This window comes from Pongo abelii, chromosome 20, assembly GCF_028885655.2.
Source record: "Pongo abelii isolate AG06213 chromosome 20, NHGRI_mPonAbe1-v2.0_pri, whole genome shotgun sequence".
NCBI classification, from domain to species: Eukaryota; Metazoa; Chordata; class Mammalia; order Primates; family Hominidae; genus Pongo; species Pongo abelii.
The window spans coordinates 54,045,540-54,062,268 of NC_072005.2; the positions used below are offsets into that span (position 1 = coordinate 54,045,540).

The following is a 16,729-nucleotide window of genomic DNA, read 5'->3' on the forward strand; positions in this document are numbered from 1 at the left end:
CCCAAAGTGCTGGGATTACAGGCGTGAGCCACTGCGCCCGGCCATATAATTCCATTTATATAAAATATTCAGAATCAGCAAATTTATGGAGACAGAAAGTAGATTAGTTTTTGCCAGGGGCTGGGACGGAAGAAGAATGGGTAGTGATTACTTAATGCGTACAGGGTTTTCTCTCAGGGTGATGAGGTTTGGGAACTAGATAGAAGTGATGGTTGCATAACACTGTGTACTAAGTGCCACTGAATTGTTCATTTAAAAATAGTTAATTGCGGCCGGGCGTGGTGGCTCACGCCTGTAATCCCAGCACTTTGGGAGGCTGAGGTGGGCGGATCAGAGGTCAGGAGATCGAGACCAACCTGGCTAACACGGTGAAACCCAGTCTCTACTAAAAATACAAAAAATTAGCCAGGCGTGGTGGTGGGCACCTGTAATCCCAGCTACTCGGGAGGCTAAGGCAGGAGAATGGCATGAACCCAGGAGCCGGAGCTTGCAGTGAGCCAAGATTGTGCCACTGGACGCCAGCCTGGGTGACAGAGCGAGACTCCATCTCAAAAAAAAAAAAAAAAAAAAGTTAATTGCATCTTATATGAACTTAAAATTAAAAAAAATTCCAAATGCATATTCGACTTCATTTTAAAAAGTTTAAAATCGTCTGAGGGGAAGCTTGAAGCTCTCTGGGAATTTAGTTAACCTACCGAAGATTATACTGTTAGCAATTTATCGGGATCTTGTTTTTAAATGGCAGGAGAGGTGATGAATTTGTTAATTATAACGACTTAATAATACCAGATAGTAAACATATAGCAAAACATCACATTATACCCCACAAATAGATGCAATTACTATTTGTCATCAGGATCTTGATTTGAATGCAAGTTCTTCCCCACAAATGCCCTACTGGCTCCCCACCCCATCACTGTCAGTATTGTCTTAATCACCTTTGAGCTTTGGCTGCACCTCTTTTCTTTTTCTTTTTTTCTCTGAGATGGAGTCTTGCTCTGTGGCCCAGGCAGGAGTGCACTGGCATGATCTCAGCTCACTGCAACCTCCGCCTCCTGGGTTCAAGAGATTCTCCTGCCTCAGCCTCCTGAGTAGCTGGGATTACAGGCGCCCACCACCACACCCAGCTAAATTTTGTATTTTTAGTAGAGACAGTTTCACCATGTTGGCTAGGCTGGTCTCGAACTCCTGACCTCAAGTGATCTGCCCACCTCAGCCTCCCAAAGTGCTGGGATTACAGGCGTGAGCCACCGTGCCTGGCCCCCTTTTTTTTTTTGAGACGGAGTCTTGCTCTGTCGCCCAGGCTGGAGTGTGTAGTTGTGTAATTTCTGCCCACTGCAGTCTCCACCTCTCAGGTTCAAGTGATTCTCCTGCTTCAGCCTCCCAAGTGGCTGGGACTACAGGCACGCACCATCATGTCTGGCTAATTTTTGTATTTTTAATAGAGATGGGATTTCACCATGTTGGCCAGGCTGGTCTCGAACTCCTGACCTCAAATTATCTACCTGCCTCAGTCTCCCAAAGTGCTGGGATTACAGGCATGAGCCACTGCGCCTGGCCATGGCTGTGCCTTTTTTCAATAAAAGGAGTAATCAACGTGGAAAAGAGATCAAATCTTTATTGATCAGAATGGTCAGGATTGGAAAGGATAGAATTATATTTGGAGAGGAAGCTGATGAATGTGTGACTTCTGTCTCTTCAAGAACACCAAGAGGTATCTAAGTACTGTGGAGGAAAAAGAAGCGTTAGAACGATGTCATAGTTTTTCACCCTGCAAGGATCCGTATCACAGTCTGTCTCTCACCCTGATAGACAATTGTTTTTTCCGCCTGATGGGAGATCTGGTCTATTCCCAAGAACAAAATAGCACGGGTAAATGGGTCAGGAGAAGGGCAGAGGAGCTTGAAAGATCAGTGGCCTCAGAAGGGTGTAAGTATTTCTCTTTGACTTTCAAATTAAATATACAATTACGGATTATTTTTATGACCACATTGCTAGTATTTGAAAAAAAAATGTAGCAAATTAATTATTTTCTGCGTTAAGAAAGTTGTTAAAAATGGACAGTCTCAGTTGGGCATGGTGGCTCACGCCTGTAATCCCAGCATTTTGAGAGGCTGAGGCGGGTGGATCATCTGAGGTCAGGAGTTCAAGACCATCCTGGCCAACATGGTGAAACCCCGTCTCTACTAAAAATATAAAATTAGCTGGGCGTGGTGGCATGCGCCTGTAATCCCAGCTACTTTGGAGGCTGAGGCAGGAGAATCACTTGAACCCGGAAGGGGGAGGTTGCAGTGAGCCGAGATCGTGCCATTGCACTGCAGCTGGGGCAACAAGAGTGAAACTCATCTCAAAACAAAACAAAAAAAAAATAAAAATAAAAAAACACAAAAAACCGAAATGCCCCACAGGAATATTTGTCTCCGTGCCACTGATGTTATGAATAATGACTCCAAAGATGTTTCTGAATAAATGGCTCTGAGTTCTGACAAGTGCATCATACTTTTGGGAAGGAATGAAGACTGACTTTAACCACCACTGACCCTGGGTTCTGTCTGGGGCTTCATCTCTTAGAGGCTGATGGGCTAAGACATTCAGGCTTGCCATGTCCATTCCCATATACATAAAATGGCAGTTTTGATGGAGAGAGAGGTCGTGAGTGAGACGCTTATAATAGAGCTTATAGCAGGGGCTCATTGAATGGTGCTTATTCATGAGTGGTCTTTGAATAACATCTTGTTAAGGTGATGGGATTTGACACCTGGGTTTGGACAGAGCCGAAGACTCCCAAGCCTGTTTCCTCATTGGCATATGGGTGTGATGATTCCTATAGTCCCTTCCTGAGGTCATGGTGAAGGTTAAATGAGGTGCTGTGCAGGAATTACTCAGCATGGTGGCCAGAGCTTATTGTGATCAATCAAATCCTTACTAAATAACACAGAGCATGGGGGTGCGTGGACTCTCCCATGTCTTCTCCTGACTGTGCTTTTCTCTCTTTCTCTTGTGTTTTTCTTTTCTTTTCTTTCTTTTCTTTTTTTTTTTTTTTTGAGACGGAGTCTCGCTCTGTCGCCCAGGCTGGGGTGCAGTGGCGCGATCTCGGCCACTGCAAGCTCCACTGCAAGCTCCGCCTCCCGGGTTCACGCCATTCTCCTGCCTCAGCCTCCTGACAGCTGGGACTACAGGCGCCGGCCACCACGCCCAGCTAATTTTTTTGTATTTTTAGTAGAGCTGGGGTTCTTTTCTTTTTTTGAGACAGGGTCTCAGTCTGTCACCCAGGCTGGAGTGCAGTACCATCATGCCCACTCAGCTAATATTTATTTATTATTAATTAATTAATTAATTTATTTATTTAGAGACGGAGTCTTGCTCTGTCATCCAGGCTGGAGTGCAATGGCACGATCTTGGCTCACTGCAACTTCCACCTCCGGAGTTCAAGTGATTCTCCTGTCTCAGCCTCCTGAGTAGCTGGGATTATGGGTGCCCACCACCACGTCTGCCTAATTTTTGTATTTTTAGTAGAGATGGGGTTTCGCCATGTTGGCCAGGTTGGTCTCAAACTCCTGACCTCAGGCAATCCTACTGCCCTGGCCTCCCAAAGTGCTGATATTACAGGCACGAGCCACTGTATCCGGCCTAATTTTTTTTATTTTTTGTAGACATGGGGGTCTCACTATGTTGCCCAGGCTGGTCTCCAACTTCTGGACTCAAGTGATCCTCTCACATTGGCCTCCCAACGTGCTGGGATTGCTGGTGTGAACCCCCCGTGCCTGGCCTCTTTTCAATGGAAACTAAACTTATTTCTTCACCAGCCTGGGATCAAGGACTGATCATCCAAGCCAGAGGTCAGAGGTCAGAGGTCTTTTTAATAGGGCCCAGTGGCCAACTTTAACCCAACCCACTGTCAGTGTTTGTACAGCTCATGCCATGAACTAATGGTTTTCTCATTTTTAAATGGCTGGCCAAAAAAAAAAAAAAGAACAGGAAACTAATACTTTTCCATACCTAAAAATTATATGAGATCCAAATCTCAGGATACAGAAATAAAATATTGTTGGGCCAGGTATAGTGGCTCACACCTGTAATCTCAGCAATTTGGAAGGCTGAGGCGGGAGGATCACTTGAACCCAGAAATTCAAGACTTGCCTGGGCAACACAGTGAAATCCTGGTCTCTAAAAATAAAAAAATTGGCCAAAGATGTTTCCATCTTTGTTGTAAATTTTTGTCGACGAACACAAGCTGTGTGTGTCACGCGACTGTGGTCCCAGCTACTTGGGAGGCTGAGGTGGGAGGATCGCTTGAGCCTGGCAGGTTGAGGCTGCGGTGAGCTGTGATTGCACCACTGCACTCCAGCCTGGGTGACTGAGTGAGTCCCTGTTTTTAAAAAAATATTGGAACACAGCCACATTTATTATTTTTCTTTTTTTTCTTCTGAGATGGAGTCTTGCTCTGTTGCCCATGCTGGAGTGCGGTGGTGCAATCTTGGCTCACTGCAACCTCTGTCTTCTGGGTTCAAGTGATTCCCCTGCCTCAGCCTCCTGAGTAGCTGGGACTACAGGCGCATGCCACCACGCCTGGCTAATTTTTGCATTTTTAGTAGAGATGGGGTTTCACCATGTTGGCCAGGCTGTTCTCCAACTCCTGACCTCAGGCAGTCCTACTGCCTCAGCCTCCCAAAGTGCTGAGATTACAGGCGTGAGCCACTACACCTGGCCTGTTCATTTGTTTTTGTATTGCTTCTGGCTGCTTCTGTGCCGTAATGGCAGAGTTGAGTATTTGTGACAGAGACCACATGACCTGCTCAGCCTAAGGTATTTACTATTGGGCCCTTCACAGGAAATGTTTGCCAACTCCTGGTCTAAGCCATTACCAGTTAATCTGGGCTGCAAGCTCCCCACTCCCTTACTCCAGAGGATTCTCACTTTAAGAGATCTATACGGGGCCAGGTGCGGTGGCTCATGCCTGTAATCCCAGCACTTTGGGAGGCCAAGGTGGGTGGATCACCTGAGGTCAGGAGTTCCAGACCAGTCTGACCAACATGGAGAAACCCCATCTGTACTAAAAAGACAAAATTAGCCAGGTGTGGTGGCACATGCCTGTAATCCCAGCTACTCAGGAGGCTGAGGCAGGAGAATCACTTGAACCCAGGAGGCGGATGTTGCGGTGAGCCAAGATCGCGCCATTGCACTCCAGCCTGGGCAACAAGAGCGAAACTCCATCTCCAAAAAAAAAAAAGAAAGAAAGAAAAAAAGATCTATAGGATCCCCCATTCCACCGTTCCCCAACCAGCTTACTTCTGAGGAGAACATTGCTTCCATTTCCTATCTTTATTGTAATTGTTTGTCAATGAACACCAACTCCGATTCAAAATATAGCCTTCCTTGGTGCAATTGTGAAAGACTTTTTGTCTGAAGAAGAAGGGGAAGACACACTGAGGAGGATCTGCAGGGAAAATGGGGGCAGAGGAAGAATTATGAACATAGACAGTTTCTAAAAAATTGTTTAATTTTTAATTTATGTGGGTACCTAGTAGGCATATATATTTATGGAGTATATGGGATACTTTGATACAGACATACAATGCATAGTAATCACATCAGAGTAAATGGGGTATCCATCATCCCAAGCATTTATCCTTTGTATTACAGACAATTCAGTCATACTCTTTTAGTTATTTCAAAATGTATAAATTGTTATTGACTATAGTCACCCTACTGTGCCATCAAATACTAGATCTTATTTATTCTTTTATTTATTTATGTATTTTTTTTTGGAGACAGAGTTTCGCTCTTGTTGTCCAGGCTGGAGTGCAGTGGCACGATCTTGGCTCACCGCAACCTCTGCCTCCCATGTTCAAGTGATTCTCCTGCCTCAGCTTCCCAAGTAGCTGGGATTACAGGTGCCGCCATGATGCCCGGCTAATTTTTCTATTTTTAGTAGAGATGGGGTTGCACTATGTTGGCCAGGCTGGTTTTGAACTCCCGACCTCAGGTGATCCGCCCGCCTCGGCCTCCCAAAGTGCTGGGATTATAGGTGTGAGCCACCGAGCCCAGCCTACATCTTATTTATTCTTTCTAATTATTTATTTTACCCATTAGTCATTCTCCACTTCCCCACCCCATTCCCTCTTCCCGGCCCCTCATGGCCATCCTTCTACTGTCTGTCTCCATGAATTCAATTGTTTTAATTTTTAGCTCCCACAAATAAGTGAGAACATGAGAAGTTTCTCTTTCTGTGCCTGGCTTATTTCACTTGACAAAATGACCTCCAGCTCCATTCATGTTGTTGCAAATGACAAGATCTCATTCTTTTTTATGGCCGAATAGTACTCTATTGTGCATATATACCACATTTTCTTTATCCATTTGTCTGTTGACGGGCACTTGGGTTGCTTCCAAATCTTGGCTATTGAGAACAGTGCTGCAATAAATATGGGAGTGCAGATGTCTCTTTGACGTTTGAGTTTCCTTTCTTTTGGGAATATACCCAGGAGTGGGATTGCTGGATCGTATTGAGGCTATAGAACAGGGATTTAGGGTAACCAAGGGTTAAGGTATAAGTAAAAGAACAGCAGGTGCAGCCAGTTCTAGGCAAGATTAGGCAGCATCCAGGCTACATCCTCACTCCTATGATAACAAGACAGAAGTCTCCACTCCAGCCTCTGATTGACTGTGGGCCAGGTCTCCACTTCAGCCTCTGATTGGTCGTGGGCAAATCCCTTATAAGGTGTAACCAATTGGAGGCATCTAAAGGGGACCTAGGGGTGTTACCTAATTCTTCCAGCCTAATGAAAACCCTAGAGAACATTGTAATTGGTGTGCTTGAGCCTGTTGCTCAAGCCAGCTCCCACTCTGTGGAGTGTACTTTTGCTTCAATAAATCTGTGCTTTCATTACTCCATGCTTTTGTTGCTTTGTCTTTTGTTGCTTCATTCTTTCGTTGCTTTGTGTGTTTTGTTCAATTCTTTGTTTAACACGCCAAGAACCTGGACAACTGACCGTCAAGACCTTCCATCTGGTAACAGTATGGCAGCTCTGTTTTCAGTTTTTTGAGGAACCTCCAAACTGTTCTCCATAGTGGTTGTACTAACTCACATTTCCTGAGAGGCTTTGTTTGTTTGTTTGTTTGTTTTTGAGATGGAATCTTGCTCTGTCACCAGGCTGGAGTGCAGTGGCACGATCTCGGCTCACTGTAACCTTTGAGTCCCAGGTTCAAGCCATTCTCCTGCCTCAGCCTCCTGAGTAGCTGTGACTACAGGCACCTGCCACCACGCCCAGATAATTTTTGTATTTTTAGTAGAGATGGGGTTTCACCATGTTGGCCAGGATGGTCTCGAACTTGTGATCCACTCGCCTCGGCCTCCCAAAGTGCTGGGATTACAGGCATGAGCCACTGTGCCCAGCCTTCCTGAGAGTTTAGAGTTTAAGTGTAATCACTGCTGAACTAACGGCACACCATGCTACTTTTTATGTTTTTTGAGACCGAATCTCACTCTATCACACAGGTTGGAGTGCAGTGGTGTGATCTTGGCTCACTGCAACCTCCTCCTCTTGGGTTCAAGAGATTCTCCTACCTCAGCCTCCCGAGTAGCTGGGATTACAGGTGTGCACCACCACACCTGGCTAATTTTTGTATTTTTAGTAGAGATGCGGTTTTACCATGTTGGCCAGGCTGGTCTCGAACTCCTGACCTCAGGTGATCCATCCACCTCGGCCTCCCAAAGTGCTGGGATTACAGGTGTGAGCCACACCCGGCCAAACCATGCTTTTTTTGACCACACTGAGCTATTTTCAAAGCAATTAAAATTTTGTAAAAGAGTCAGGATTTGAACTCAAGTCTGTCTGACACCAAAAACCATGTAGCCAGCTGCTATTAAGTACTTCTTGGGTCCTGGGCATCTAGGATAGTCCAACCCAGGATACTCACCCAGCCCCGTGCAGTAGCGCCACCTGCCTTGGAATTCCTTGTCAAGGGAACACCAGTCAAAGTCACTGTGGATGGAGATGCAGCTGTAGTGGGTGACATCATCATAGGTAAATGGGAAGACACAGGGTTCACGGGAGATCACTGGAAAAGAAAAGACACGCTGGGCCGGGCGCAGCGGCTCATGCCTGTAATCCCAGCACTTTGGGAGGCTGAGGCGGGTGGATCATGAGGTCAGGAGTTCAAGACCAGCCTGGCCAAGATGGTGAAACCCCGTCTCTACTAAAAATACAAAAATTAGCTGTGCGTGGTGGTGGGCACCTGTAATCCCAGCTACTCAGGAGGCTGAGGCAGAGAATTCCTTGAACCTGGAAGGCAGAGGTTGCAGTGAGATGAGATCGTACTGCTGTACTCCAGCCTGGGCAACAGAGCAAGGCCGTCTCAAAAAAAAAAAAAAAAAAAAAAAAGAAAAGAAAAAGACAAGACACGCTGAATGTAGGGCCAGCTTACAAAGTGATTTTTTATTTTAATTTTTTATTTTTGAGACAGGATCTAGCTCTGTTGCCCAGGCTGGAGTGCAGTGGTACAATCATGGCTCACTGCAGCCTCAAACTCCTAGGCTCAAGTGATCCTCCTGCCTCAGGCTCCCAAGTAGCTGGGACTACAGATGGGTACCACCATGCCTGGCTAATATTTATATGTTTTGTAGAGACGGGATTTTGCCACGTTGCCCAGGCTGGTCTTGAACTCCTGGACTCAGGGAATCCATCCATCTCAGCAAAGTGCTGGGATGATAGGCATGAGCCACTGCGCCCAGCTGGACAAAGGGAATTGACTTTCAAATGTCCATCTCGATTATCTGCACCGTGCTTCTCATACATCCCCCCATATCTGCATGTATTAGGTGGCAGCAAAAGTAATTGCGGTTTTTGCCACTAAAAGTAATGACAGTGAGCTGGTCTCACTAACTGCCTTTCTTGTGTGTGGTGGAAGATACAAGCGAAGATCAAAGGAAGCCTTAATTCAACCCAGGGCTGGAAGCAGGCTGGAGTTGCTGGCTTCCTTTTCATGGAATTCTTCTAGCAACTACACATCTGATTTCCCTAAGCCAAAACTCTGGAGTCTTTTTTTCTTTTTCTTTTTAGAGATGGGAGAGGAATGGAGATGAGGTAATCATGGGCACATGGAGAAGTCATGATGAGAAAGTGGACAAGCATTTTGTTCTAATCTTTTTTTTTTTATTTTTGAGACGGAGTCTAGCTATTGCCCAGGCTGGAGTGCAGTGGCGTGACCTCAGCTCACTGCAAGCTCCGTCTCCTGGGTTCATGCCATTCTCCTGCCTTAGCCTCCTGAGTAGGTGGGACTACAGGCGCCCGCCACCACGCCTGGCTAATTTTTTGTATTTTTTTAGTAGAGACAGGGTTTCACTGTGTTAGCCAGGATGGTCTCGATCTCCTGACCTCGTGATCCGCCCGCCTCGGACTCCCAAAGTGCTGGGATTACAGGCGTGAGCCACCGTGCCTGGCTATCCCCCCAAATTTTTGTTTTGGCGCCCACATTCTGAATCTTTTTGTATTTGTCACTATGCTGTCAAATTTGCCTCTCGCCCATCACCTGGTCCTATCCTTTTTTTTTTTTTTTTTTTTGAGATAGGGTCTCCCTCTGTCACCCAGGCTCGAGTCCAGTGGCTTGATCATGGTTCACTGCAGCCTTGACCTCCCAGGCTCAAGCGATCCTCCCTCCTCAGCCTCCCAAGTAGCTGGGATTACAGGCGGGTGCCGCCACGCCCAGCTAATTTTTTGTATTTTTAGTACAGATGGGGTTTCCCCATGTTAGCCAGGATGGTCTTGATCTCCTGACCTCATGATCTGCCCACCTCAGCCTCCCAAAGTGCTGGGATTACAGGCATGAGCCACTGCGCCCAACCTCTTTTTTTTTTTTTTTTTTTTTTTTAATTTAAAGAGACAGGATCTCACTCTGTCCCTCAGGCTAGAGTGCAGTGGCATGATCACAGCTCACTGCTGCCTCAGACTCCTGGGATTAAGCAATCCTCCTGTTTCAGCCTTCTGAGTAGCCAGAATTACAGGTGCGTGCCACCACACCCAGCTAATTTTTTTATTTTTTTGTAAAGGGAAGGTCTTGCTATGTTGCCCAGGTTGGTCTTGAACTCCTGGGCTCAACTGTTCCTCCTGCTTCAGTCTCCCAAAGTGCTGGGATTACAGGCATGAGCCACTGCGCCTAGCCTGTAAATTTACTAAAAATTGTTGAATGGTAAACTTTAAAATGGGTGAATTTTATGGAATGTAGATTGTACCTCGATAAGGCTGTTCAATTTATCAAACAAACAAGCAAACAATAAAAACTACCATGCTTTTTTCAGAAGTTTAATTCATAGAAGTAGAGAGTAGAATGGTGGTTACTGGAGGCTGGGGGGATGGCTGGGGACTAGGGAGATGTTAAGGGTGATAGAGTTTCAGTTAGACAGGAGGAATAAGTTTTAGAGATCTATTCCACAGCATGGTGACTATTAAATTTCAAAATTGCTAAAGATTAGATTTTATTTTATTATTTATTTATTTTTAGCTGGAGTCTCGCTCTGTTGTCCAGGCTGGAGTGCAATGGCATGATCTCTGCTCACTGCAACCTCCGCCTCCCAGGTTTCAATGATTCTTCTGTCTGTCTTCCGAGTAGCTGGGATTACAGGTGCACACCACCACACCTGGCTGATTTTTGTATTTTTAGTAGAGACAGAGTTTCACCATGTTGGCCAGGCTGCTCTCGAACTCCTGACCTCAGGTGATCTGCCCACCTCGGCCTCCCAAAGTGCTGGGATTACAGGCGTGAGCCACCGCGCCTGGCCGAAAAATTAGATTTTAAATGTTGTGACCGTAAAAAAATAAGTATATGAGGTGATGGATATGTTACTCAGCATGATTTACTCATTCCTCAGTGTAAATACATCACAATATCCAATTCTACCCCACAAATATATACGATTATTATTTGTTAATTAAAAATAAAACAAAATAATGAACAAACAAAAAGCTGCCACACAAATGCTGATGTTAGTTACAACGGAGAAGAGAGTAGTTTTTGGAGAGGCAAGGGAGGAAATCTTGGATAGCGAACTGAACTGGATCTTTTTGTTTTTTTCCTTGTGATCCGCCCGCCTCAGCCTTCCTAAGTGCTGGGATTACAGGCGTGAGCCACCGCACCCGTCCAGAAGCTTTATTATTATTATTATTTATTATACTTTAAGTTCTAGGGTACATGTGCACAATGTGCAGGTTTGATACATAGGTATACATGCGCCATGTTGGTGTGCTGCACCCATTAACTCGCCATTTACATTAGGTATATCTCCTAATGCTATCCTTCCCCCTCCCCCCACCCCATGACAGGCCCCAGTGTGTGATGTTCCCCCTCCTGTGTCCAAGTGTCCATCAATGATACACTGGATTAAGAAAATGTGGCACATATACACCATGGAATACTATGCAGCCATAAAAAAGGATGAGTTCATGTCCTTTGTAGGGACGCGGATGAAGCTGGAAACCACCATTCTCAGCAAACTATCGCAAGGACAAAAAACCAAACACCGCATGTTCTCACTCATAGGTGGGAATTGAACAATGAACTGTATCTTGAAACATGATTTGGCTGCTGTGACCACGGAGAGCCTTTTTTGTTTGTTTTTTGTTTTTTTTTTTGAGACAGGATCTCACTCCACTGCCCTGGCTGGAGTGCAGAGGCGTGATCACAGCTCACTGCACCTCAACCTCCTGGGCTCAAGTGATGCTCCCACCTCAGCCTCATGAGTAGCTGGGATTACAGGTTCTCACCACAACTCCGCGGCAATTTTTGTGTTTTTAGTAGAGATAGGGTCTTGCTATGTTGCCCAGGCTGGTCTCGAACTCTCGGGCTCAAGTGATTCTCCCGCCTTGGTCTCTCAAATTACTGGAATTACAGGCGTGAGTCCCCATGCCTGGCAATGGAGAGCCTTCCATGCCACAAGAACAGCAGAGGAAAGGGTGAGATGGCAAGAAAGTGCAAGGGACTTTAGGAATATAATATTGCTTAAGGGGTGGGGCTAGCATGTGAGACGCTAACAAACTAAGAGATGGTCTCCTTACCTTGAGTCGGAGGGTGCAAATGTGCAATCAGTTCTGAAAGAGAAAAAAAAGGATAACATTTAGATCACCTCGTAAGTTACTCTATCCCCAGAGTAATGGCTGTGAAAAGTACCTCAACATTCACGCAGCCTACTGTTCTGTTATAAAACGCCTACAATATCATATCCATGAACACTTCTGATTGGGAGATTGTGCGTCTACTCACGAAAGCCCATTTATTTATTTTATTTTATTTTATTTTTTTGAGATGGATCTCGGCTCACTGCAACCTCCGCCTCCCGGGTTCCAGGGACTCTTGTGCCTCAGCCTCCCGAGTAGCTGGGATTATGGGTGCTGACTACCAAACCCGGCTAATATTTGTATTTTTAGTAAAGATGGGGTTTCACCATCTTGGCCAGGCTGGTCTCGAACTCCTGTCCTCAAATGATCCTCCTCCCTCGGCCTCCCAAAGTGCTGGGATTATAGGTGTGAGCCACGGCACCCAGCCCGAAAGCCCATTTATTCAGATAAGGAACTCTGAGCATTCCGAAGGCTTTCTTTTCATTTTTAAAACATTTGCTTGTTTATTTAATTTATTGAGAGGGACAGAGTCTCACTGTGTTGCCCATGCTGGAGGGCAGTGGTACAAAGATGGCTCACTGCAGCCGCAACCCCCTGGGCTCAAACCATTGTCCCCTCTGGGACGGACAGGCATGCACCACCATGCGCAGCTAATTTTTGTCTTTTTATTTGGTAGATATGGGGTTTTGCTCCATTGCCCAGGCTGATCTTGACCTATTGGGCTCAAGAGATCTGCCCTCTGCAGCCTCCTGAGTAGCTCCGACTATAGGCACATGCCCTCACGTCTGGCTCCTCCAAAGGCTTTTCTAGGGTTAGGTGACGGTAAACTCACTCTATCAATGTTATTCAATGTCCACCTATTTGCTGAAATTCTGCAATTCTCCAGGTCAGAGAGAATCTCTAGCTTTCACCCCTATGTCCACGTTTCAGGAAAACAACATGTCGGTTCACTGCATTTTCCCAGAAGCCTCAGTGGGTTTTTCTTTTTTTTCTCCTAGAAAATTGTGCTCTTTTATCATCCTTGAGCCTATTTTAGGGCGTTTTAAGTGTCTGTTGTACCAACACCTCCCACAGAGCCTCTGTCTAATAACAGTGACTCAGGCTGACTTGGCCATCACCACATTCCAGTTGCCGCCTCATTTCATCTTCACAACAGCCTCAGGAGGGAGAGATGCGAATTTATAACTCCCTTCCCTCCCAGCCCCACCTCCCAAGTTTGACAGATACAAAGACGTGCTATAAAGGGACAACTTGCCAGAAAGTCTACGGTCGGCTTGTAGGAATTAGGCGTAAGCTCGAGAAGTCTGACTTCACAGACTGTTCTGCACAGTCGTGCGTTGTCAGGGCACACAGCAGGCATTCCATAGATGTTGATCTGACCTCAGAAGTGCCAGTTTTCTGTGCAAGGGAATAGACTTCCCTTCCCCCTCCCCTCCTCCTCCCCTCCCCCCTCCCCCTTCCCGTTCGTGTCCCTCTTCCCCTCCTCTCCCCCCTCCCCTCCCCTCCTCCCTCCCCCTCCCCCTCCCCTCCCCTTCCCACTTCCCCCTCCCCCACTCCCCTTCCATCTTCCATCCTCCCCCACTCCCCTCTTCCTCCCCTCCCCCTCTCCCCCTCCCCCTTCCCCTTCCTGTCCCCCTCCCCCTCCCCTCCCCCTCCCCTCCTTCCTCCCCCTCCCCACCTCCCCCTCCCCTCCTTCCTCCCCCTCCCCACCTCCCCCTCCCCTCCTTCCTCCCCCTCCCCTCCTCCCCCTCCCCTCCCCGTCCCCTCTCCCCTTCCCCCTTCCCCTTCCCTCACTCCCCTTCCACCTTCCCTCCTCCCCCACTCCCCTCTTCCCCCCTCCCCCTCTCCCCCTCTCCCCCTCTCCCCCTCTCCCCCTCTCCGCCTCTCCTCTCCTCTCCTCTCCTCTATTCTCCTTTCCTTTTTTACTGCTCCTTATGGAGCAGGGCTAACTCATAGGCAGTGTGCCCAGAGTCAGCCTACTTTCTTTATTTTTATTTTATTTTTGAGATCGGAGTCTTGCTGTCACCCAGGCTGGAGTGCATTGGCGTGATCTTGGCTCCCTGCAACCTCTGTCTCCCGGGTTCAAGAGATTCTCATTCCTCAGCCTCCCAAGTAGCTGGGATTACAGGCGCCCAACACCACGTCTGGCTAATTTTGCATTTTTAGTAGAGATGGGGTTTGGCGATGTTGCCAGGCTGGTCTCAAACTCCTGGCCTCAAGTGATCTGCCCACCTCGGCCTCCCAAAGTGCTGTGCCTGGCTGACTTTCTTTATCTTTGATAAAAAGATGCTAATTCATAGGTAGTTGGTATTGTTATATTATATATATATGTATATATGTGGGTATGTGTGTGTGTGTATGTGTGTATATATATGTGTATATATATATATATATTTTAGACAGGGTCTCTCTCTGTCACCCAGGCTGGAGAATGCAGTGATGCAACCATGGCTTACTGCAGCCTTGACCTCCTGGGCTCAAGTGATCCTCTCCCCTTAGCCTCCAGAGTACCTAGGACTACAGTTGTGGGCCACCACACCCCCTAATTTTTGTATTTTTTTGTAGAGATGGGGTTTCATCATGTTGCCCAGACTGGTCTTAAACTCCTGGGCTCAAGTGACCCTCCCACCTCGGCTTCCCCAAATGCTGGAATTACAGGCATGAACCCCACAACACCTGGCCAATAATGCATATTTTCATCTTTAATTTATTTTTATTTATTTTTTTTTGTAGAGACAGGGGTCTTGCTATGTTGGCCAGGCTGGTCTTGAATTCCCGTCCTCAAGCAATCCTCGTTCCTTGGCCTCCCAAAGTGTATAATGATATATATTTTTGATATATGTGTATGATCATGATCTACCATTGTGCCCAGGAGTGGAGGCTTGGAGAGGGAAATTGCTTGTTCAAAGCCACAGAACTAAGAAGTAGCTCAGGTATAACAGAGTCTCTGCAACAGTCTTGCCTCGTGGGGACATTGTCACAAACCTGAACCTCCTCCAAGTGCAGCTGGTAAGTGACTGTCAGTTTAGGTTAAAACCACAGGTGCTAATATTTTGTATTAAACACCGAGATCCGAGGTGGTGCTGGGTGACTTTTCTACTTTGTGCAGTCATGGAGCTCTTGGCTCTGCTGACATGACAGCTAATCTTTATAATCTTTCACTCTTATTGTCTTTAATCTCTATAATCTTCTAGTTTTACAGATGAAAGAGCAGAGAAATACTTTTATGTGTGTTTCGTCCACATAGCCAAAACCAGGTGCAGCCTGGGCTCAGGTTCAGCCCTGTCTGATTTCAGAGACGGGGCTATTTCTTTCAGACTGTGGTGCCCCTGGAAGTAGTCCTTTGCCATTCCATCTACGAATATTGCTGAACACAACCAAGTCCTTACAGTCATTGTGATTTAAGCCTCATGTTCCATCATGTCTCTGGACAAACGTGAGCATTTTTTTTTTTTTGAGATGGAGTCTTGCTCTGTTGCCCAGGCTGGAGTGTAGTGGCATCATCTCGACTCACTGCAACTTCCATCTCCCGGGTTCAAGTGATTCTCCTGCCTCAGCCTCCTGAGTAGCTGGGATGACAGGCACACACCACCACGCCTGGCTAATTTTTGTATTTTTAGTCAAGACAGGGTTTCACCATGTTGCCCAGGCTGGTCTCAATCTCCTGACCTCAGGTGATCCTCCCGCCTCGGCCTCCCGAAGTGCTGGGATTACAGGCGTGAGCCATAGCGCCCAGCCAGCATGAGCATTTTTACCACTTAATCTTCCTTCTTTTCGAACTGATCAAATGATGAAGAGACACCACCACCACCACCACCACCGCCGCCAACAACAACAACATGGAGAATTACTTTCATGTGTGTAAGAACGTAGCCATGTGCCTGCTGTGTTCTGGGAAGGAGAAAACAGAAGGCAGTCCCTGACATTTGAAAGCTGACATGGCACTCAGAGCTGGCCAGCTTGTTCTCCTATCGGACATAATCTCCCAGAATAATAATCTCTACCTTGCCCTGAGATCTTCCTACCATGAGATAAAGGAAGGTCACTTCCGAAGTTTGTGTAAGCACAGGCAAAAATCAGGTCCCTGTGCAACTTACGCAAAACCCAACACCTCCTCCGTCATGGCTGAAGTGACTGCTACTTCTTTACTGATTAAATCTTCTTATTCTAGTCTGTCTTCCCTGTAGACAAGATTTATTGAGAGACCCACTCATAGAATGTCCCTCCTTCACCCTCTTTCTGACAGCATCTAATCTTTTTTTTTTTTGGATGGAGCCTCGCTCTGTCACCCAGGCTGGAGTGCAATGGTGTGATCTTGGCTCACTGCAACCTCTGCCGCCCAGGTTCAAGCAATTCTCCTGCCTCAGCCTCCCAAGCAGCTGGGATTACAGGCGTGCACCACCACGCCTGGCTAATTTTTGTATTTTTAGTAGAAATGGGGTTTTGCCATGTTGGCCAGGCTGGTCTCGAACTCCTGACCTCAGGTGATCTGCTCGCCTCGGCCTCCCAAAGTGCTGGGATGACAGGCGTGATCCACTGTGCCCGGCCAGATCCAATCTTGAGTGAATCTCTGCTTTCTTAAGACTCCCATCCCAAAGCCCCCAACCAAACCCCACATG

The 16,729-nt window shown here is 46.8% G+C and overlaps 1 long non-coding RNA gene across 1 annotated transcript; it reads right to left on the bottom strand.

The window, feature by feature from the left end:
- Nucleotides 1-1,591: 1,591 nt before the first annotated feature.
- Nucleotides 1,592-12,088, bottom strand: LOC129052006 (uncharacterized). Its single transcript, XR_008516655.1, has 4 exons — nt 12,051-12,088; nt 7,921-8,061; nt 5,290-5,437; nt 1,592-1,725 (listed from the first exon to the last, which is right to left on the bottom strand). It is a non-coding gene; the product is annotated as an uncharacterized LOC129052006 (long non-coding RNA).
- Nucleotides 12,089-16,729: the final 4,641 nt, after the last annotated feature.